Source organism: Aricia agestis, chromosome 13, assembly GCF_905147365.1.
Source record: "Aricia agestis chromosome 13, ilAriAges1.1, whole genome shotgun sequence".
Classification (NCBI taxonomy): Eukaryota; Metazoa; Arthropoda; class Insecta; order Lepidoptera; family Lycaenidae; genus Aricia; species Aricia agestis.
In genome coordinates, this window is record NC_056418.1 from 7572746 (window position 1) to 7596422 (window position 23677).

Below are 23677 nucleotides of genomic sequence, written 5' to 3' on the forward strand. Positions count from 1 at the left end.
AACACGTATGAATCACGCTTCTTTGTAATCCCGCCAGACCCGCGGGATCCCGCAAAATTTTCGACCGGGATTAGTCCCGCAAAATGCATGCGGGATCCCGGTATTTTGAGATCCCGGTATCCCGGTATTGCATTCCCTAGTCGGAGCAGATAGCGCTACTTGCACATACAGTAAATGATTTGACCAAAATCCGACATGTTGCACACGTCATATATCAGAATATTGACCGAAACGTTGTCAAAATATGTCTATGATGGTGCTGCATTCTAACGTGAAAACATTGCAGTAATTATATCCAATATGGTAGCTAATGAATAGTGATAAATATGCCACCAAAAATGTCAGCCGAAGAGAAACGTTGTGATGGCCTAGGGGCGGATGCGCACGTAATAAAATCATCACCATTACACAGTATTTTAAATCAATATCTCACATCTGTTGCGTCATTCGACCTACGACCTTTTGCACCTCCACTGTGACCGACTAGAAAGTTGAGACTACTTCATTTCAGTCCTCATCTTCAATTACATTGTTCTATTAATTTTGAGCTAAATGTTAACAAACATAGATTTAAGATTAGTATTGGTTATAATTGCTACAATAAAACCGTGTCGGGTATTTAATTTGTTCTTGTTTCAATTTGTTTACATTGTCATTTAAATTATTTATAACTGAATCTCATTTTTTTAAATTTTGATGTTACTTTATGATTGATTTGAATTTGCATTGCGTAATTGCACATATCAATATCAAATCCTTAAAACTTAAAAGGTTACAGAACTGCATCCGTGCATTTAAAATGTTAAAATGCAGTCATTTACAAGCAAATAAATTTTAAATGTCAATAAAATCTCACATTTTAAGTAAATAAATAAGGTTTAATTAAGAAATTGTAAAATATTGACATCCTTTTACAAAATCATATTTTTTCTTCCATCCGCGAACTATACTAGACAGCAAAGCATACCAAGTAAATGAAGATTCAACTTATTTGGTCTTAGCTTCATTAAAATTCGCATAGGCCTTAAACAGGTCGTACTTGCAATATCTAAAGACTAAAGAGTAATGCTAATCGCTATTTATATTCTATGTACAATGTACATCGCGCTTCGACCAGCCAGACGCTTGATCCTACGTTGAACTTTGTAACCTATGTAGGTAAAATACCTGACTGACAATCTTATAATAAAATATATTATGTTAGCTCTGTTCAAATGCCAATTTATCAACTAGGTGTTTCGTATTATCACGAGAATTCTGAAGATATCACACTTATAAATTATATTATAAAAAATGCCGACGTATTTCATCAAGAAATGCGATTGGGTGCTTTTCGCGGACCCCGCGAAAAGCACCCAATATGACTTTGTAAATTTCATATAAGTAAAATCAAAATATCAAGTTATTTAATAAATAACCGCTAAGTATAATCATTTGCGATGGTAGTCATGCTATATGTAGCATGACTATAGATATATTATATTTTGGCCAATCTCTTCTCTTCTCTTAAATCAAAATCTATTACGGATCGAAGAAGTATTCTCGTCGTAGAATCTTCTAGTAATCATCCGAGTTTGATGCGTGGTTAATCCGGCAATCTCGTGCCTACCCCGAACACAATACGTTACAATTTCTCACGTCGCCATTGTGCGCGGCGGAATTTACATTGTATTATGTAAACACCATTGTTTTAGCTCAGCCGTGTCACCATTCGACAACCCGTGGATGACTTGGGCCGTCGAATTAATTTGACAATACAATAGGATTTATTGTGACAGCTGTCCTTTTAATTTTGACTGAAATGAAGGCTTTTACGTAATGCCTTTTAAGCACAGTATAGCAATATGACATATCCCTAACTAATATTGCTATACTGTGCTTTTAAGTTTTCACTGACGAGAGATTGTCATTTCTTACGTGGTTACGCCTAATTCCTGAAGGTTGTTCCTGCGAATTGTACCTGACAAGAGAGTAAAGCTTAGGCCAAACCTACGCGACTAAGCGACTGCGAAGCGGGAGCGTCAAGTTGCGTCAAGTTGTCAAATGTGTGTTTTGTAACTAGACTTCTTTTTTTAAACCATTGGTCGCGTAGGTTTGGCCTAAGCTTAAAGACAAGTGAAGACTTTTTCGATTAATAAGCGTGTAGATATCATAATGTAATAGACCTGCTTAGTACAGGTACCTAAACAAACGCATGCTACTCTTATAATTTGTAAGCTATAATTTAAAATTATCTTACTCAATCGAGTGGCTAATGTAAAGTTGTTCCACTATACACGATTATATTGTGCTGTAACTATTGATCTATCAGTAAATATCTTAAGATAATCGTTTGCACGTAGTAACGTGGGTTTCAATCAATTCAATCAAAGATCTAACAGACTTTTTGATGTTTATCTCAATGACCTTATACCCAGCTTCTGTCCTCTCATTTGACAGGAGTAAATGAAAGACAGCCAATTAGAAGATCTAAAGAAATAGATAAACTCTTGTCTGAAAACCTCTGGACCGGGAATCATAATGAACGAAAGCGTCATGAGATGAAATATCTACTTTTAGTTCATTCAGTATAGTTCAATCAAAGGTCGCTTCTATGTGCTCTTGCGTAAAGTACTGCTGACTTAATTTGTGTTTTTTCCTTATATTTGCTTTTTTAATGTGTTAACACGGCCGTCCTCGTAAGAAGTAGGTTTCGAGTAATCTCGGTAAGACTAACGTGACAATTTTTAAACAAACACGTGTGGAGTTAATCTTTAGACTCTACAATGTGAGGAAGGCTACCAATATACTCTAAGGTCGTTTAAGTCAGGCTTATTTAAGAATGTAGTCTCTAGACTGAAAGATTTTTCGTGTCTTTGTTTCAGTTTTTTGTCAAAGGCAGAACTGATTATGTATTGTTTTAAAAAGCGAAGACACATTGCGATGCCTTGGACCACTTCCACACTGCGACTTTTATCAGCGATGCAGTCGCGATGCAGCATCGATGCAGTTGCAAATGGTCCACCTTTATACACTCGCGCTACTTTAAGCATCGATACAGTCGCGATACAGTAGCGATACTGTCGCGATGCAGAAGAAAATCAATGCAAAAACCTATGGTGTCGCGCGTGTGTATCGATGCTAATGCGCAACTGTATCGATACTAACGCGTGACAGCATCGATACAAAAATTGCTGGTGTCGCGATGCTATCGCGCGTTTCAAAAACGCGTGACTACATCGCTGTTAAAAGTCGCAGTGTGTAAGAGGCCTAACGGTGTATTAGCGGCAGCGCGAGCGTCGAGACTCTCCGATGTTTCACATAATATTATTAAATTAACACCTCCATCTTGGTTATCGCAGACACGATAGATATTCAATTGTTATGCGGAATGGTATTGTGGAAATAATATGTGTAGAAAAGCCACAAAGGAATATCTTACGACGCAAAAACTTTGATAGCGCGATGCAGGATCGTGGCGATAGGTGTTCCGCTAAAGTATGCCACAATTGGTTCGTTGTTTTGTCACGATAGATAAAAAGTGACAGATAATAAAATAATTTTCAGTCTAAACAAAAGGTGCAATATGGTACTTATTATAGTCGATATACTACGACTAGGTATATTATAATACAAATATTACACCTTTTGTTCCTATATTACAAAATTACATGCAAACACGTATATTAAAGTCGTGACAACAAACAATATTGTTTAGATTAGAAATCCATTAGTGTAATGAGTAATTATAGGTGTTGGCGCCATTTTAGCCGCGGGTCCTGTCCGCCATTTTGTTAAGGTCGTGTTGTAAGGAGATCTATATGTGCCCTTTAAAATATCTCTTTGACACCATAATTAAAGCATATATTTCCGCCTGAGGGCTCAAGTAGAGCAATAACATGTACTCATTTGGTCAATACGAGATTGGACTTGCTTCATACTGGGACTAGAGTGATTTCAAGTAAGGTTTTAATTTTTATTAAAGCAGTTTGTAAAGTAAATAATTTTTTTATAATAATTTAGATGAAAGCCAACCCCTTGGTTAAGCTCCATTAGCCATTTACTAAATTCAAAATAAAAAACTTTTGTTTTAATTATAAGAATAAATAAAGAGTAAGAATTCGAAATTAACATCATAATGAGAGCTCGTTGATGTCTTTTGTATGTAAACAAATAATTTGACTCAAATAATACATATTCTGTGCTCAAATCACAAACATCATTCTAACATTAATTTATAGAATGTTATAAGTAAATTTCACATCAGATGAACCGAATTTTAGTAATTATGGTTTTTTCAGTGCACAGTTAAGGGGGCGTTCACAAATTACGTGAGGTATTTAGGGGGGGAGGGGGTCGAGTCAAATCTCATCTAATCTCACATTGGGGAGAGGGGGGGGGGGGGTTCTCGGAAAATCTCACGTAATTTTTTTCTCAACAAAATAATACTATTTTGGTCCATTTCATCTCACGTGAGTTATGGGGGGAGGGGGGGATTGAATAAAATCTCACGAAATCTCACCAGGGAAGGGGGGGCAAAAAATTAATTACAAAACTTGCATTCGCTAATTTTAACAGCAAAGAAGAAAAAATGTAGCGAATATGATGTTACTGAGCGACACGTTATATTGAATCCATACATTTTTGATTTCTAAATTCGCTGTCGAAATTGTCGAACGCAATTTGACTAGTTTTCTGTCGAGTCGACGTAACAATACCTTACTCAAAAGTAGTAATCATTAAAATTACATGTTACAATACAATAATAATGCAATTACTTATATTTGCAATACTGAAATTATTAATTGTAAGGATTATTTACACGAGGTCATGATACTATCGACGCCGTTCAAGGTGACAACACTCGGACAATTTAGTTATTAGAAGTTGTAAATATCTTATTAATTTACTGTACTAAAATAATCTCACAAACAATAATAATTACAATTAACGATAAGAAAATACACCACAGTCCACAACGTTTTGCAATTACAAGAAACAATGTTCGAAAGATGTTAACAAAACAAATTTACAAAATTCATATTATGCGGATTGATGGGTATGTAATTTGTATAACATTGCGTTTTAAACTGAAATACAAATATATAATTTGTTGTAATGTTGATTTAGAAGGTGTTATATCATGTATGCTTACACATCATAATATAATTATTATTGTTCTTAGATAAAAAATAAAACATGGTCCAGAAAGAGCGGCTTCACCATAAAATGGTATTTAATACGCATGAGTCGAGGTACTCATTTGATGCCCCCAATCCACCAGGGATGTAGGAAGCATTTCCCTATGTTTTTTAAACGGAGAAATGATTTCTGCAAAAGTATGAGTACTAATATTTAATTCTAAAATAATAATGACTTAAATAAAGTCGAATTACACAATATAAAATATACTATTGTGTCACCGCATTAAGGTGGACTCTTACAGACTCGTACAATATGTAATGATTAGGCATAGCAAATTATGTCACGAACACAATTACGGTTTCATCATTGGAGGCGGGCCTTTTTTTTGATGCGCAGGGGAAACCCTTTATGGGTGCCCCGGGTTGGGGGTGTGCCTCAGTTAAGCTGAACCACCCGGGGGTATGTGGGACTCTCGACGAAAGGCGTCGGGCTTACCCACTAAAAACCACCTGCAGACTGCCTTCAGCCTTATACGGAGGGATGACTAACATAGGACTCCCTCCACGACCGGCCGGTCTACCTCACAAGGGAGCATTGGAGGCAGGCCTGTGCCAGCTCTACAGTGTGTAACAAAAATAAGTGATAATACTTCAGATACATACCCTGAAGTATTATCACTTATTTACACTGTGAAAGTAGCAGCGCTGAAAGACCAAAATTTTTTTTCACTGTATGGGGAAACTCGTTACGCTCGGGCCCTTGCCCATACATCTGTATAAGGAACACGTACACACCCTAAAGTATTATCACTTATTTTTGTTACACCCTGTATAGTTCTGTATAAATACATTTTATTTTTTGAACAGTTAATTAAAGAAACACCTTTTTTAATTAATTATAAATTTTAAAAGATTTACAAGAAATAAGACTTCAATTACTTTATTATTAAGTAATCTCAAGTTGCAGTTAGTTATGTTACATGTAATAACTGTAATTACTAGCTACCGTTTAGATTTAGGAGTAGAAAATATACTTTTATCTTTTATTTACTTAAACCTAATTATACAACTTTTATGCTGTCGAAGTTTTTTTAAATAAATTACGTAAGTGAGTTGGTGTTGTAGTAATCGAATCAAGTTTTGAATCTTCAAGAATGAAATTAATTTTAGTATTTTGTTTCAGATGGACTCTATATGATGATGAAATGACCTGACCATTTTGATCTGTGGATTCATATCGAAGGTGTGGTGTTAATGGTGTAAAATGAGTGCATTATGATTTTAGTGCTAACATCGGCAATGAAAAGAGAAAAATATAGAACATCTCTAAAAAAACACCGGTAAGTAAAAAAATCGACCAAGTACGAGACAGAGGTTCCATCCCGTTATAAAGCAAAAATAGGCCAAAATTTAATTTTTTTGAATGTGGGCTCCCTTAAATTTTTATTTTAATATAAGTTATTAAATTGTACATATTACTGAGGATTTCGTGAAATTTTTAAGTAGCTGTTGCCATGATATGCATGTTTTATTATCCCCTATTTAGTACCACTTATTACTATTTTCAAAATTTTCTGTATCAAAAATGTAGAACCACAAACGCTTTTCTCTTTTTTCCCCATTTCATTACTAATGTTAATCATAATGTAAACATTATATTTAAATAAGGATTGCATGTGTTTTATACTACCAACATTTATTATTAACAGGATGACGCCCACAACTAACATTTTTCCTGTCCTTTTCTGGGACTCATGCCAAATTACATCAAAATCGGTTCAGGGGTTGGGGGTGTGAAGAGGTAACAGACAGTCAAACTTTCACATTTATATTAACATTAGTATGGACTTTTACAAATATTTACGAAAATTTTATCCGAGTAAAGAATATCAACTTTTTTAAGAGTTTTTATGTAATCACATAATATTATGTAAAAGTGATGAGTAACATCTGGTAATTAATTTAAAAAGGTTAAGTATGTGGAACTCCTTATCCGGCAGAAGATTGTTAAGATAATTCGCTGTGCTAGATTTTAACTTTTATATCCTAGTTACAAAAATGCGAATAGCATATTAAGCAAATAGTATTGTAGTAATGTATTACTTCATGCCTTGCTTTTAATTTATTTATTTGATGATGATTATGGAATTTTAACACAATATTCTTCGTATAATTCAGGGCATAATATATCGTACTTTTATAGACACAAGCTTGTGTGTTTAATACACAATCAATAGTGTGTTAATTGTGTGTTTAAAACACAATCAATAGTGTGTTAATTGTGTGTTTATTACAAATTACCATGACCCAGGAACTTTTGAAAACTTTTTGTTCCGTCGGTGGTATTCGAACCTGCGACCCCCGGCTTGAGCTACCAACAGCCCACCAACTGAGCCACAGAGGTACTTTTCGCAAAAACAACGCAAATATTATGAACATCCTCTCACGATCCCGTGGGATACGCTGCGAGAAAAAGCTGGTAATTTACTAGCAAGAAGGCTTTATAGCAATAATATTATTAATTCAATTAATAAATCGATTTAAAACATTTAATTTGTTTTAAATGGTGCAACAATCGCAGACCTTTAGTCAATAATAGTTATTATTTGTAACAATTACTAGGCACTGTAAACAAACCATAAAACTTGAATTAAAGTCAAGTACTCTATAAATACTGGTGTTTACCTTGTCCTAAACAATTTGAAGCTTGTCAAGTGGCATTAAAGATTGGGAATTGTACTATATACAAGTATGTTTTGGCCCGTAGATTTTATTGTCACGGAAACATAGGGCAAAGAAGCTGGTACTCAAAACGACTCCAGCCTTAGGCTGCGTTTCCACCAGAGATGTGCTGCGAGGAATGTGTTTTTAAGATTCAATAGCATCGCCGCGCTGAGCGATGTCATTGACGTGAGCTTGTCACGTCAATGAAGCGATTCTATTGGTTCTCAAAAACACATTCTTCGCAACACGTCTCCGGTGGAAACGCAGCCTTATGATGGACAAATTCAATCGCTTACGAACGTCAGTGATTGATGTGAAGCATCGCAACTATATTGGCAAACATACATACTTCCATATCCATACTTCCATAACTACTAATATTATAAATTTGAAAGTGTGCCTGTCTGTCTATCTGTCTGTCCGTGTGTCTGTTACCTCTTCACGCCCAAACCGCTGAACCGATTTTGCTGAAATTTGGCATGGAGATACTTTGAGTCTCAGGAAAGGACATAGGATAGTTTTTATCCCGGAAAATGTACGGTTCCCGGATAAACGAATTTTGGCGCAACGGAGTTGCGGGCATAAGCTTATTCGATATAACGTGAGAAAAGTGGTGTTAGTTTTATAGATTGATAGATCGGTGTGACTTTACAATATGGGCTATGGCGGCATTAGTTGCACTTTGTCAACGCGCTAAAACAGCCTAGTAAGTCTGTAACGATAAAAAATTGAATAGAGAATTCGGAATGCACACTGACGTAACTTGATTGAGCGTGCTGGCCAATGATATCTATTCATCATTGTTACGTTCGTCGTTCCACTTGTCTTTGGAACTCTATCGTCTTTGGGAAATCAAAGGTCAGCGTATACAAATTCTTTCGCGTTAAGAAAAGTGTGTCACTTGTTATTATATAAGTGACTTCTCATCACTGTTGTACTTTTCTTTGGAGCGAAGTGACTGACTAATCCAAAACTTTTTGTGCATCGCTAGTCATTGCCCGTAACTTCGACGTGACCCTTCCAAATAGACTTAAATTATTTCGCCGATGATAATATTAGCTGTATCTAATAAAAACTTTTATCATGTTAGTCTAAAAATTGCCTTTAAGGTTTTTTTTTATAAAATAAGGGGGCAAACGAGCAAACGGGTCACCTGATGGAAAGCAACTTCCGTCGCCCATGGACACTCGCAGCATCAGAAGAGCTGCAGGTGCGTTGCCGGCCTTTTAAGAGGGAATAGGGTAATAGGGGAAGAGAAGGGAATAGGGGAGGGTAGGGAAGGGAATAGGGTAGGGGATTGGGCCTCCCGTAAACTCACTTACTTGGCGAAACACAGCTGTTACACGCCGGTTTTCTGTGAGAACGTGGCATTTCTCCGGTCGAGCCGGCCCATATGTGCCGAAGCATGGCTCTCCCACGTGTACATCTGCCTATGAATCAGAACTTATTTTTTATGGTTCATTTGGAATGGTACATCTCACGTAAAATATGAGTTTGCTATCAGCTGTGGGTACCGAGTGCCGAGTCTTGCTCGTTGCGTCACGGTTTTCGACAATTAGCGAAGAAAGCCGACTTTCCCCGAAGTACGGTGTCACAACATGGGCAAGGCAAGGTCACCCATTGTTTCTCAGCCTCCGACCAATCAGAAACGGTCATTCCGCATTCTTCGCAATATTACCAAATTGTTTGCCCACTACTTATATTTACGTACCTACGTTAGGACAGTTCTATTTGGTAGAAATTAGAATAAGCAAGTATTGAGAGAACAAGGCAGAGTGGAACAAAGAAATAACACACCATAATTTGATGCAAAATAATTTTCATTAAATATAACTAAGTATTTAATGAACAATGAATGTATAACTAAAATCCTACAAGAATATTGTGTTACTTGGATGACATATTATCATGAGCCGCCATGTCAAAAAATCCTTGTTGTTGGTATATAAACCAGTGTATCGCTTTTAAACAAGACATTTTAAGCACCTAAGCCTCCTTAAAATTTTAACCCATTAATCCCCAAGCGGCAACAATTGAAAATCTTTTTACTAGCTTTTACTTTTAACACCTCCGTGTTAAAAGTAAAAAGCTAAAAACAAGTAAACGAATTGAAGTAATTACTCGCTTACACAGGGGCACATAACCGTTAGTGCAATTTGTAAGACATAACTCCGTAATCTCCATCACGTTTTGGAAAGTCCGTAACACAGGAAATATCTCACATGAGTCATGAGTCATCGCATCACCTGAAGATGACATTCAACTTTGCACTGTCGGTAGTTATTGTTATATCACTCCGATACCTATTTCCGTATCATATGAGACAAGGAAAATTATTATTAACTCAGTATGACATTAAAAAGGTCATACTGGATAGAGACGATATAAAAGAATCATTTGACAGGAGTACGAAAGCACGAAATGTAAAACATTTTTATCAATTCGAATATTATAAGATTTAGAAGATTTCGAGAAATATCTCGAAATCTTCTAAATCTTATAATATTAGAAGATAGAGTATCAAATATGATACTCTAAAATATGATGATTAACTATTAAAATACCCTAATGAAGGTGGTTCGTTACATAATGATGATACAATGCAAATTAAAATCTTAATCGGTTCATCTTAAATTTTGTAAATTATGCAAAATCGCATTTTTTGGGCTTAATTGTTTTATATTATAGTTTTATGATTGTTAAGTAATATTATACAGGGCCCCCGCTACCATATGTGCAATGTGTGCAATGCACACGGGCGCCATCCTCTAGGGGCGCAAAATTGCCATCTTTAGGGGCGCCAAAACCAAGGTCCCAAAAAATTTGCCAAAAGGGGCGCCAAAATCCTTTCTTTGCATACAGGCGCCAGTAACCCTTACGGGGGCCCTGATATTATCGTAAAGTACTCTTCTAAACAATCGTAAAGTGATCTTGTGAAATCCATTGATGAAATATATTAAATAGGAGGAAAAGGTTAAGGATGTCATGTAAACATAAAGTCAGTTGTAACATTCTAAAAAATAAGAGCAAAATATATAAAAGATAAAATAAAACATATCTAAAGGTTACGAGAAGCTGATGGTCATTTCCTCGTAGGAACTAAAATTATAAATATAGAAAATTTTGTTATCTTGTATTAATAATTTTACTATATTTTCTGTGTTGTTTATTGAATATTTTTTTTTTTATCTAAGCATGGCTGGATTTTAAAAATGTTTTTGTTTTTAATAAGTTAATTATCTTTTTGGCACTGCTGGGTATTGGTATCTAAAGTTTATATTGTTATTAGTTTGATTGCATTAAATTATTATTTATATAATATTATATATTTATATTTATTATATATCTTAATATATTATATATTATTGTATAGTGTAAATTATGGAACATTATAAAGATGATGATGATTGTATTTTAGACTTCTTCTCATGCTCATCCAGCGATAGTGATGATAGTTACGTGAGCGCAAATTTCGTTTCTCTTGATGAAGCTCTGGCCACTTCCTTCTTAAGCGTCGAGAAAAACCTAAACATTGTGCATATTAACGCCCAGAGCATACCAGCTCACTACACGGATCTTTTATCTTCCTTTGGTCAAAAAACACAAATTGATGCAATTTTGGTATCGGAATCGTGGCTCAAGCCTTGCCTTCCATCTACCAGCTATTGCTTACCTGGATATAAATTAGTCCGTAATGACCGGGTGGGGAGAGGTGGAGGTGGTGTTGCGATGTATATCAGATCTGACTTAGAACACGCTCTCGTTAGCTCGTCTGCACAGCCCCCACCTCCCGATTCTCCTGAGTACCTACTGGTTGAAATACAAATGACTTTTACCAATAAGGTTCTCCTAGGAGTTTGCTACTGTCCTTCATCTCAAATGGACTATTTTTCAGCTTTTGAGCACATACTAGAGACTCACACACCGAATTACCAGCACTCAATTATCATGGGAGATTTTAATACTTGCATGGCAAGGGGTGATTTAAGATCTAGGAAACTCGCCTCAGTTTTGGATAGTTGCAACCTACACATGCTCCCTCTAAATCCTACCCATACCTCCCCTGGTTGTACACCATCCTTATTAGATCTCATGCTTGTACAGACCCCGGATCTAGTGGTGAAACATGGGCAGCTTTCTGCGGACTTATTTTCATACCACGATCTGATTTATCTTTCATATAAGATGCGTCCCCCTAAGGTAAAAAGAAAGGTGCTAATGCGACGCAATTTCTCAAACTTGAATATGGAAAACTTAAAACAAGATGCAAGTAATATGGATTGGTCTTCGGTGCACAGCGCTGATAATGTTGACGATAAGTTATGCATTTTCAGCTCTCTGCTTACCGATCTCTATGACAGGCATGCTCCCATCAAACCCGTCAGAATAAAGCATCTTCCGGCTCCTTGGCTCACAGACGATCTTAAAAATTTAATAAAACAAAAGCACGCGGCGAAGACTAAATACAAGATTTCAAATTGTGCAGAGCATCGGGAAAAGTACGTTAAGCTAAGAAATCGCTGTAACAAATTATGTAGGGATGCTCAACGTCGTTTCATCCATTCTTCTGTGGAGAATAGCGATCCCAGTCGCGTCTGGAAATTTCTGAAGACGCTGGGAGTCGGCAAAAATTCTGATGGTTCCAAAATTCCTGTATAGACGCTGACACACTAAACCGACATTTTGCATCACCACCTAATAACTACGACCTATGCCAAAAATCGCTTACGTTGAAACCTTTCCCACTTACCCACCCCTGATTCTCCGCCATTCCAACTTAACCCATTTACTGGGGATGACGTTAAAAGGCATATTGCGTCCATCTCCTCGAATGCCGTCGGTGACGACGGGATCAGTCGTAAAATGATAATTCCTGTTTTGGACATCATTACACCGGTGCTTGTCGATATCTTCAACCATGCTGTTAATACTTCCGTATTTCCTAATACCTGGAAAAATGCCACCATAGTCCCACTGCCAAAATCTGCTCGACCTAAAGTTGTATCAGACTTTCGCCCAATTTCAATATTGCCATTTCTCTCCAAAGTTTTTGAAAAACTTATAGGTCAGCAGCTCACGAATTATGTTGTGCAGAATAACCTACTTAGCACCTTCCAGTCAGGATTTCGACGTGGGCACAGTACGACTACGGCTCTTATTAAGGTCACCGATGACATTAGACGTGGCATGGATGATAAACAAATTACTCTATTAGCACTGCTAGATTTTAGCAACGCTTTTAATGCTGTCGACCACGACGTGTTAATTGGTATGATGAGAGTTTATAACTTCTCACCTCAAGTAATTGCCCTATTTCGCAGCTACCTTGTGGGGCGTCGACAAAGAGTTAAGGTAGCTGATGCTTCTTCCGATTGGTCCATGATTCTTATCGGTGTCCCTCAGGGTGGTGTGCTATCTCCTTTGCTTTTTGCTCTCTTTATAAACAGCATCACCCAATCACTATCCTCATCTTATCACCTTTATGCTGACGACTTCCAAGTTTATTGTCAGTCATCCCCACATAACATACATGCCACTATTCACCAACTCAACAATGACCTTAACATAATCTGTAATTGGAGTAAACGACATGGTTTCCTTATTAACCCAACTAAGACGCAATTAATACTCATTGGTAGTCCTGGGCTAATATCCAGGGTTGAGTTTGATCGCTTACCTCAGGTGGTCGTGAATGGCGTTGTAGTTCCCTTTACTAATGTGGTTAAAAATTTAGGAGTTTACCTCGACGAAACTTTTTCATGGTCACAACACATTAAAGAGATCAGTAGAAAAATACACGCAACCTGGCACTCTCTATCTCGCCTGCGTTACCTACTTCCCATCCCCATAAAAATTAAGATTGCTGAATCACTGTTCCTATCTACGCTTGATTATGCGGACGCTTGTTTTGTTGATCTGACGGAGGACCAGCTTAGCAAGCTCGAGCGACTGCAAAATCTTGCTATAAGATTCATATTCGGCCTTCGAAAATACGACCACGTCTCCGAATTCCGTGCAAAGCTGAGATGGCTGCCTATACGTCTTCGACGGGATGCTCGCGTACTATCTCTTGTATATTCCAATATACACGACCCGTATTTACCTTCTTATTTGAAAAATGTTTTTCTATTTCGACGGGCAGATGTCAAGGACTTACGGTCAGTGTCTAACTTGCTCTTAGAAATGCCTGTACATAACACCAAATTCTATGGTTCCTCCTTCACTATTACTGGAATCAAACTCTGGAATGCTTTACCTAGAGACATAAAAATGACGAAAACGTTGAGTCGCTTTAAGATCTTGGTCAAGCAACACTTACTTGCTATCGCTAATAATGATAATAGCTCAACTTAAATTTCCTTACGACTATAGATACAATTATAATAACTTTTTTTTTTTTTTTCTATCGCTAAAATATTACAATTACATAAAAAATAATGTTCCATACTTTGTTATAAATTATGTATGTCCGTATATATGTAAGTATTTTAGATTAATTATGTATGTATGTATTTATGTATGTATGTATGTAGCTGTGTATTTATTTTATAATTATATATATCTATATTTTTATTATATTTATTTTGAAGCATCATGTTACGTTTGATATATTATGTAATACGTTTTTGTTAATGGCACATTTACCATACTTATATCTTAAAATTATGTTTCCTCTACCTGTGGTTGCCTGGAAGAAATTACTAATTAGTAATAAGGCCGCCATTGTGTGTTACCTGTGTTTTAAAAATGTATTTTATTTTAAATTGTTATAATATGTATGCACAATAAAGAATATTTATCTTATCTTATCTTAAAATTAAATACTTTTAAAGTTTAGTGAACTTATAAAATAGCTCGTAAACAGAAAAATAAAATAAAAATCTAAAATTACCTAAAGGTCACGTGCACCTGAGCGTTTCCTCAAAACATAGTCCAAGATCACAGACCTTGAAAGGCCAACCTCGATGTTCACTGGACTGGTGGCTGACTATTATATTCTAGGAGCTAAGCACCTTTGAACATCCTTTGTAACGAAATCGCAGATTTGTTATCTAGTCTAATTGTATTATTGAGAAATAATCAACATTAATCACTTAGCTAAATAATAAAATTTAGATTGTAATAGTCTAATGATAAGGATCCAAAATTTCATAAAAAACTTAGTAGGTCAAGATTCTTTTCAGACTAGTTTACATAAAAACAAATTTCCCTTAACGACGACTTATTAATAAAGTCCTAAATGTTACGACTATACTATAACAAACATACATATAAATACGAACATTTCTAGTATTCACTAGAAGTGTTTGTAATTATTGAAGTTTGTAAAGTATAACGTAACTTTTACACTCACTTGTGACGCTAATGTACGAAGCCATCACGACTTTCTACGAGTGATTAGTAAAGTACAATAGTGTAAATATTTCCCGGATTCTGAGCCATTAGGTTATACAATAAGTTCATGAGGAAAACCGACATGCGGGTGTTACAGACAGACACCGCAAAGTAATGTAAATACATACAGTACACTGTACACCATCTCCATGCTTATTTAACTGTCAAACCATTTTTTTTTTTCAAAATAGCGCATCTGTTGCAATGTTAATAAAGACCAATTCGAGCGTTTGACAGACTTGCACTTTTTGGCAGACGCCCAAATTGGGCATTTGGACAGTTAAGTGGATCCGTCCAAAATGGCACACGTACACACAAGTACGATTTCGGATAACTTAAGATAGCAAAATATGCAGTATCACGTCGAGTGCAATATTTACCTCACAAGTGAGAAAGCTTTTGTAGCTGCCTATGCTGCATAATTCGATACCACCCCGTGTGCTCCATATATTCTACAGAGATAAATACGCTTTTATTTATATATTTTTTAGTGTTATTTTTTGTATTTTGTAGTATATTTTTACGCAGGAACCTAGGTAGTACTATTTCAAGCTGAAAAATACATCAAACATGTTAAATATTTTCGTATGAGAAAATGATTTTGGTATAACGTAACTATGTATGAGAATTTCGATGGTACCCGGCCTCTTTATGCAGTGTTGTCCGTCCCGCTCACTAGAATTAAAGATACTACTAAGTTCCTTTACTGTAAAAATATACTGTGGCAACGCTGATGTATTATAAAATTAGATACGCGTAATAACTCAGTTTTATAATGGTTAAATTGTAGTGTTAACCAAGATTATACAATTTTGAGTTCTCGTATGAGAAAAGTAGTTACCCAAGTTTCAATTTTATGCGAATTTTATTAACATAACCTACATAGCTTCGCTGTAACGTAACATAGGCTATTTCAATTGTTGCCTATGTTACTCTAACGTAGTTATTTAATTAATCCAGCTTAACAAAATTAAGTTTTGGAAAATTTTTATTTGACTAAACTTTATGACTATTTTCGATCTTATTCAAGCGTCAGATTTATTTATAAAATGTAACTTTTTCTATCCCACATTATATGAATGTCGTACACAAATATTATAGCAACAACATTTCTGTTGCTAATAGATGCGGGTGATACATTACTTTATTCATGGAACTGCACGTTCATCTACAATAATTTTAACAAAGGGGATACTTTCAATAAACTAAATGTGTTAGTCCCCCTCCAGGCAATTCTCATTTACCGAAAAGTTATTATATTGCAATCTATCTGCTATATTATAGCTTATCAAAGTAAGTAAACCGGGTTTTTGTTTTTTTACTAGATGACCCCGGCTACTCCGTTGCGTCGAAACTCGTTTATCGTGCGGGAACCGTACTTTTTTCCGCAACAAAAACTATCCTATGTCCTTTTCCGGAACTCAAAGTATATTTAATAGATACTCTAAGAGGTAACAGACACATTTTCGCATTTATAATGTTAGTATGAGTCTCGGGTACCTATTATTTTGTTTCTCAAATGTACCTTCGTCGTTAGTAGCGAATACATAAGGCAGTGTATTACTTATACAATAATAAAATAGCAATGTTCTTGGACAACTTAAATCATGGTCAACCTCAAGGCAAGAGCAAAGTGTCTTACATTATTCATTATTTTTTTATTAAATGCAATAATAACCGTATAATCCACACGTAACACGACATGTCGATATTAGCACATTAATATCTTATATTTATTGTTATAGTACATAACCGCTTGCAGTTTTTTTTTCTTAAAGTTTGCAATGTAGCTACAAACTGCTTGGCACGCGACTATACAAAGTGTAACAAAACTAAGTGATAATACTTTAAGGTGTGTATGTGTTCCTTGTAGAGAGTTCACTGTGAAAGTAGCAGCGCTGAAAGACCAAATTTTTTATTCCCTTTTGTATGGGCGCCCCAGCGTCACGAGTTTCCCCATACAAAAGTAAGAAAAAAATTGGTCTTTCAGCGCTGCTACTTTCACAGTGAACTCTCTACAAGGAACACATATACACCCTAAAGTTAACACTTAGTTTTGTTACACCTTGAATAATGACTAAATAGGAAACAACATTGGGAAACAATAAATAAATATTTTACAAAAACCTAGAAATTTAAATTTCATTGTGTTTGGGAAGTCAGATATAAAAAAAATAATATGCGACTTGACGTAAGTTATCGTAATGATCATAGTATATTATAAGTTTATGGTAATGATCATGTCAATTAGCGACGAGTTTTGTCAAACCACCTATATTATGATTTTCAGCTTTGCTGTAAACATGATCGAAAGCAAGTTGTCTAAGCGCTTATGGCTGGTTTACACGTATTAAGTTGATAAGTAGTTAACTAAATTTTAAGTTGTTAATTGCATGTAAACACAAAATTTAGTAGCAAGTAGCAAGTTAAAATTTTGTAAGTACTAAACTAGATGACAATTAGAACTAAGTTACTACTTATCTACTTAATACGTGTAAACCGGCCATTACTAACGCGCTCAGAGAGAAATATTAATTACTTAACTGTAATTAAATGAAGATTTCGATATGTCAAAATCTTCATTTAGGCTTTTAGGCATTTAAGGCTTATGAGCCTCATTATCTGTCAAACTCTTCATTAAATTAACGTTTAGGCCGGGCGCGCACTAGCGGCCAGGTCGCGGCGGCCATCGAAAGTATGGTTTGGCCGCTGGCCGCCGTGCGGCCAGGTGCGCGTGGTCTACGGCGCGGCGCACTGTGGTCCCAAATTCGACGCTCCATACTCATAGAACTCGATTGTTGAAAATCGTTGTTTTTTTTTGGCCAGGAACATTGTAGGGCATTGTTCTATTATAAATATTAGGATATAAAACTCCCTCGTTAATTTGTTTGCGTAATATAAGCGATTTAATTATTTTTTGTATGGGAGAAAACACTCAAATCCATTTTTTTTCGGACTGTCAACAACTGTAAAGTGGAGATTAACCAGGGGTTATTGTCCTACATGAGACGCATCCTACAAGCAATAACACTTCTGCCCGTTCTCGCCCGTTTGGAAATAATTTACAGAAATAAAAAAAATTCTATGGCCAAAATCATTCAAATCCATTTTATTCCGGACTGACAGCAACTGACAACTTGGGATTCACAGGGTTTGTTGTCCTACCTGGGATGATTTTTACAAGCTATAACACTTATGCCCGTATTCGCCCGTTTAGACAAAATTTACATAAATGTGAATTTTTCTATGGCCGAAATCATTCAAATTCACTTTATTCAATACTGATTACATCTGACACCTTGAGATTCACAGGGATTGTTGTACTACCTGAGACAATTCCTACAAGCTATAACACTTGTACCCATACTTGCCCGTTTAGACGTGAGTACATAAATATATATTTATTTTTTATGAAAGAAACTATTCGAATCTATTTTGTTTAGAACTGATTACAACTGACACTTTGGTATTCACAGCGATTGTTCTCCTACCTGAAACGATTCCTACAAACTATAATACTTGTACCCGTACTTGCCCGTTTGGACGTGAGTACATAAATATATTTTTTTTTTCTATGAAAGAAACCATTCGAATCCATTTTGTTTAAAACTAATTACAATTGACACATTGGTATTCACAGCGATTGTTGTCCTACCTGAGACGATTCCTACGAACTATAATACTTGTACCCGTAGTTGCCCGTTTAGACGTGAGTACATAAATATGTATTTTTTTTTCTATGAAAGAAACCATTCGAATCCATTTTGTTTAAAACTAATTACAACTGACACATTGGTATTCACAGCGATTGTTATACTATTTTAGACGATTCCTACAAGCTATAATACTTGTATCCGTATTTGCCCGTTTGGACGTGAGTCCGTGAGTCAATAAATATTATTTGTTTTTTTAACTATTCGAATCTATTTTGTTCGAAACTTATTACACGTGCACATGCACTACATGCTTTCAAGTGAACATTTTGTTAAATTATTGATACATGGTGCAGACATCATTGCACATTTCAAATTTATACCTGTCGGACATCTTTAGGAAGAAGCCTCTGAAGCTTCTGAAGAAGAACAAGGACTTTCGAAAGTTACCAGAAAATCATTTCCGCAAAATGGATCGAAGAAAGACAAATGAAGACATATTTCATGGTTTAATTATATCGTCAGATCCCTACTTGTCGAGTGTTCGACCGATTTTAAGGCATAAAAAAGCAGACGCAAATGATGATTTAAAATATCTTTTAGAGATTAGTTCCAGCCTCAATGATGTTGCATTGAATGACGAGTCTGATGACAAGTAAAAAATGGTATTGTGGTAGAGTTTTATGTCTGCTTTCTTTTAGTTTTAGTAATTTTAGTAAGGTCTTTAAAACAGTAAGGATATTTTTTGTTAAAGTTTATACCTTGTTTGTGTATATTACTAACATTTTTAACATAATTTTAAGCTTATTTTTTAACTAGCAAACTAATTGAATATATTTACATAGATGTCATTAGTTTCTTAAAGTATAAAATTTTTACTCTTATAAGTTTTAAATATGTTTGGACAAAGAAATAATAAAAACACATTATTATTATTTCAACTGTGTATTATTTAAGAGGTAATTAAGATTCGTCTCACCCTCAGGTGGGACAACAATCCCTGTGAATACCAAGGTGTCAGTTGTAATAAGTTTCAAACAAAATAGATTCGAATAGTTTAGAAAACAAATAATATTTATGTACTCACGTCCAAACGGGCAAGTACGGGTACAAGTATTATAGCTTTTAGGATCGTCTAAAATATTACAACAATCGCTGTGAATACCAAGGTGTCATTTGTAATCAGTTTCAAACAAAATAGATTCGAATAGTTTCTTTCATAAAAAATAAATATATATTTATGTACTCACGTCTAAACGGGCAAGTACGGGTACAAGTATTATAGTTCGTAGGAATCGTCTCAGGTAGGACAACAATCGCTGTGAATACCAATGTGTCAGTTGTAATTAGTTTTAAACAAAATGGATTCGAATGGTTTCTTTCATAGAAAAAAAAATACATATTTATGTACTCACGTCCAAACGGGCAAGTACGGGTACAAGTATTATAGTTTGTAGGAATCGTCTCAGGTAGGAAAATAATCGCTGTGAATACCAAAGTGTCAGTTGTAATCAGTTCTAAACAAAATAGATTCTAATAGTTTCTTTCATAAAAAATAAATATATATTTATGTACTCACGTCTAAACGGGCAAGTATGGGTACAAGTGTTATAGCTTGTAGGAATGGTCTCAGGTAGTACAACAATCCCTGTGAATCTCAAGGTGTCAGATGTAATCAGTATTGAATAAAGTGAATTTGAATGATTTCGGCCATAGAAAAATTCACATTTATGTAAATTTTGTCTAAACGAGCGAATACGGGCATAAGTGTTATAGCTTATAAAAATTATCTCAGGTAGGACAACAAACCCTGTGAATCCCAAGTTGTCAGTTGCTGTCAGTCCGGAATAAATTGGATTTAAATGATTTCAACCATAGAATTTTTTTTATTTCTGTAAATTATTTCCAAACGGGCGAGAACGGGCAGAAGTGTTATTGCTTGTAGGATGCGTCTCATGTAGGATAACAACCCCTGGTTAATCTCCACTTTACAGTTGTTGACAGTCCGAAAAAAAATGGATTTGAGTGTTTTCTCCCATACAAAAAAAAAAATCGCTTATATTACGCAAACAAATTAACGAGGGAGTTTTATATCCTAATATTTATAATAGAACAATGCCCTACAACGTTTCTGGCCAAAAAAAACAACTATTTTCAACAATCGAGTTGTATGAGTATGGAGCGTCGAATTTGGGACCACAGTGCGGCGGTTTCATACTAAGGTATCTATCTCGATGGCCGCTAGTGCGCGTCATAATTAAATGTCTCTGAGTGCGGCAGTTAGGAATGAAAACGTCTACGTCGTCGAAATGGTTGCTGTAAAATAGCAACCATTTCGACGACGTATCCAATATCGAGCCTGTTAAGCCATCAAGCCGGTACGCTCTGTACCGATTATGAACCTTATCTTAATAATAATAAGATCGACAAGTGTTTTCGGTGACCGTGTGTACATAATGTTTAGCTGTTACCACCACGAAGAACTCATGGGAGAAACTCCTTGCGCAATGGCACGGCGCGTTCGCAATCGATTGTGTGCACTTTCTTCACGTTGGCACCCATTACAAATAAAGAAATAATCGGCCAACTGTGAGTCAGACCCGCGCATGAAGGGTTCCGTACCATTAAAGAGCAAAATTAGGCCTAAAATTGTGTTTTTGTATGGGAGCCCCTTAATTTTTTTACTTTATTTCAAAATTATTATTAAATAATAAAATACACATAATATAATCTAAGGATTTTGTGAAAAATGATATAGAGTGATAAAAGTAAAAAAAAAATCACGTTTCTTTTATGGGCGCCCCCCTTAAATAATAATTTTATTTTGTTTTTAGTATTTCTTGTGATATCGGCAACAGATAAACACAATCTGTGAAAATTTCAGAAGTCTAACTATAGCTAGACTTCTGAAATTTTAAATCTATAGCCGTTCTTGAGATACAGACAGACAGACGGACAGAGAACGAAGTCTTAGTAATAGGGTCCCATTTTTACCCTTTGGGTACGGAACCCTAAAAATGACGAACGGAATGTGTACGTTTTGATGACTTGCATTCTACTTACAAGCTGCAGTAAATACTCACAACCCATATTCCATAGTTTCATATTATATTATAAATGCGAAAGTGTGTCTGTCTGTCTGTCTGCTACCTAATCCCGCCCAAACCACAGAACAAATTTTGCTGAAATTTGGTATGGAGATACTTTGAGTCCCGAGAAAGGAAATAGCATACGTATATCCCGGAAAATGAAATTCACGTACGATAAAACAATTTTGACGCAACGGGGTTAAGGGCGTTATCTATCTTATCTTATATCTTTAAACGAGCTATTCTTTTATATACATATATAAGTATATAATTGGAATCTCAGAATCGGCTCCAAACGATTTTCATAAAATTTAGTATATAGGCGGTTAGGGGGGCGTGAAATAGATCTAGCTAGGAATCATTTTTAGAAAATGTCATTTTATTCGTGTTTTATCGAATACCGAGCAAAGCTCGGTCAAATAGCTAGTAATAATAATACTAGATGACGCCTGCAACGTCATTGCGCCAAATTTCGTTTAGCGCGTAGGAACCGTACATTTTTCCGGGTTAAAATCTATTCTATGTCCTTTCCCAGGACTCAAAGTATCTCCATGCCAAATTTCAGCAAAATCGGTTCAGCGGTTTGAGCGTGAAGAGGTAACAGTCAGACACACTTTCGCATTTATAATATTAGTAAGTAAGTATGGATTCAAAAATTAAGCACAGCTTACATAATTTTATTACAAATATGTAACCCATAACATTATCTTGTAAGATACTTGTAACTTTACTATAATTCTGACAATTATTTTAATAACAGCACGTCCAAGTCTTATGCGAGAACATAATTGTTTTATAATGATCATACTCAGAGACGATTAAAAGTAGTTTATTCCACTTTATTTACCTACATCACAATATTTACACTATATACAATTTAAATATTCAAAAGAAAAGACACCATTGAAAATCAAAGTGTTTTTTTCCTCTACTTGCTACTTAGGTTGCATTTACGCAAATCCAGCCTGGTTTTACTTCATTTAAAAAAAAGGAGGAAAGCTAAACTTTAACCGACTTACAAACAAAGAAGAGGAGGAGGAGGCCCAATCCCCTACCTTTTTCCCTTCCCTACCCTCCCCTATTACCCTATTCCCTCTTAAACGACCGGCAATGCACCTGCAGCTCTTCTGATGCTGCGAGTGTCCATGGGCGACGGAAGTTGCTTTCCATCAGGTGACCCGTTTGCTCGTTTTATCCCCTTATTTATTAAAAAAAAGAGATCCCTCTATGTAGAATTCAAAGTCGAGGTCCCGAAAACTGCATAATGTACAAAATTATGAAAATTATTTAAAAAAAGAGAAAATACTACTTTGTGTCTTGTGCTGAGCGTCATCGTTTACGACAAAGCCGCTAAGTGGCAGTTTTTACTGTTACCTAACCATTCTCGTCGCCTCTATCGATCATAATTGTATGGAAATTGGAAATACGTGAAGATGTGCCTTCCGCAAACTGGTAACATAATATTATGGATTATTTGGAACTTATTCGTTTAAACTGCATACGGCATAATATCATATCCCATACATGAGTGTGCTAAAATATTGTAATGCCAAAATAGTAATAGTGTTCAAAAGCGTAAAGCCACACATATTCCCCAAAGAATTCTATTTAAACTGAGGTTTAAATAGAAGTCTTTGATATTCCCGACATAATATACAGGTGGTAGCGAAGCAGGTAGCAGAATAAATTTGTT

General features: G+C 35.6%; 1 protein-coding gene across 1 annotated transcript in view; it reads left to right on the top strand.

The window, feature by feature from the left end:
* The window catches only part of LOC121733400 (dual oxidase maturation factor 2), a 71580-nt gene that overhangs the window by 5058 nt on the left and 42845 nt on the right, over positions 1–23677 (top strand). The window contains exon 2 of the mRNA XM_042123640.1: positions 6307–6463. The gene's annotated coding sequence lies outside the window, so the exon portion shown is untranslated. The remainder of the gene's footprint in view (positions 1–6306; positions 6464–23677) is intronic.